The sequence below is a fragment of the Thalassophryne amazonica genome, chromosome 7 (genome assembly GCF_902500255.1).
Source record: "Thalassophryne amazonica chromosome 7, fThaAma1.1, whole genome shotgun sequence".
Taxonomy (NCBI): domain Eukaryota; kingdom Metazoa; phylum Chordata; class Actinopteri; order Batrachoidiformes; family Batrachoididae; genus Thalassophryne; species Thalassophryne amazonica.
In genome coordinates, this window is record NC_047109.1 from 85957667 (window position 1) to 85959902 (window position 2236).

The window sequence follows — 2236 nt, forward strand, 5'->3', positions numbered from 1 at the left end:
CCTTCAAAACACATTACCGTATTTTCCGGAGTAAAAGTCACTTTTTTTTTTTTTTTTTAACAAGTTTGGAAGGCCCTGCGACTTAGTACTTCAGTGCAACTTCTACAACCCCTGGCAAAAATTATGGAATCACCGGCCTCGGAGGATGTTCATTCAGTTGTTTAATTTTGTAGAAAAAAAGCAGATCACAGACATGACACAAAACTAAAGTCATTTCAAATGACAACTTTCTGGCTTTAAGAAACACTATAAGAAATCAAGAAAAAAAGATTGTGGCAGTCAGTAACGGTTACTTTTTTACACCAAGCAGAGGAAAAAAATATGGAATCACTCAATTCTGAGGAAAAAATTATGGAATCACCCTGTAAATTTTCATCCCCCAAACTAACACCTGCATCAAATCAGATCTACTCGTTGACATTGACCCTATGCCATGACATTGACCCTATGTGTCTTTTTACAAGGAATGTTTTCGCAGTTTTTGCTCTATGGCAAGATGCACTATCATCTTGAAACATCCCCAAACATCCTTTCAATTGTCCAAAATATCAACATAAACTTGTGCATTTATTGATGATGTAATGACAGCCATCTCCCCAGTGCCTTTACCTGACATGCAGCCCCATATCATCAATGACTGTGGAAATGTACATGTTCTCTTCAGGCAGTCATCATTATAAATCTCATTGGAACGGCACCAAACAAAAGTTCCAGCATCATCACCTTGCCCAATGCAGATTCGAGATTCATCACTGAATATGACTTTCATCCAGTCATCCACAGTCCATGAATGCTTTTCCTTAGCCCATTGTAACCTTGTTTTTTTTCTGTTTAGGTGTTAATGATGGCTTTCGTTTAGCTTTTCTGTATGTAAATCCCATTTCCTTTAGGCGGTTTCTTACAGTTCGGTCACAGACGTTGACTCCAGTTTCCTCCCATTCGTTCCTCATTTGTTTTGTTGTGCATTTTTCGATTTTTGAGACATATTGTTTTAAGTTTTCTGTCTTGACGCTTTGATGTCTTCCTTGGTCTACCAGTATGTTTGCCTTTAACAACCTTCCCATGTTGTTTGTATTTGGTCCAGAGTTTAGACACAGCTGACTGTGAATAACCAACATCTTTTGCAACATTGCATGATGATTTACTCTCTTTTAAGAGTTTGATAATCCTCTCCTTTGTTTCAATTGACATCTCTCGTGTTGGAGCCATGATTCATGTCAGTCCACTTGGTGCAACAGCTCTCCAAGGTGTGTTCACTCCATTTTAGATGCAGACTAACGAGCAGATCTGATATGATGCAGGTGTTAGTTTTGGGGATGAAAATTTACAGGGTGATTCCATAATTTATTCCTCAGAATTGAGTGATTCCATATTTTTTTCCTCTGCTTGGTCTAAAAAAGTAACCGTTACTGACTGCCACAATCTTTTTTTCTTGATTTCTTATAGTGTTTCTTAAAGCCAGAAAGTTGCCATTTGAAATGACTTTAGTTTTGTGTCATCTGTGATCTGCTTTTTTTCTACAAAATTAAACAACTGAATGAACATCCTCAGAGGCTGGTGATTCCATAATTTTTGCCAGGGGTTGTATACCGAAAAATCACATGTGTTAATAATGGTTTGACTTTCACAGAAATCAAAATAAATGACAGTAAAAAGTAAATGGTAAATAGTATACAAATAATGAATGTTTATGAATTCAATGGTACGAATATTTCATGAGGTGAAAGCTGGAACATACCATTCAACTAGGCGAAGACACCCTTCAATGCAATAAAGGGTATCTTGCATCTAACGAAAGTATGGAACACAACATATTTGTCTCAGTTAGCAATTATACAGTACATTTAAAGTAAAAAAAAAAAAAACTAATTTGCTTACCTTTTTGAAAGTCATATTTGAAAGTAGATTTCTGTGACAGTCTAAAAGGCTCCCATTAACCCATTTCTCATGCAGGAAAACCATCAATAATATGAAAGGTGGAGCAGGCAAAGAATCCAGAAGCATGAAGCCATGACAGTATATACACACACACACTCCTAGGCAGATTCAACAAGCATGGAGAAACAGCTGAAATACTCACTCCAAGTCACCAAAGGCAAGTGCATGATAAGGGGATACAAATGAAATGAATTTAAATTAACCGGGGCAGTTACCTGTCACCAAACACTGAACCACAGTCAAACATCACATTTTCATGGAAAAAAGTGAATACCTATGGGTACCAAATGCAACTGTG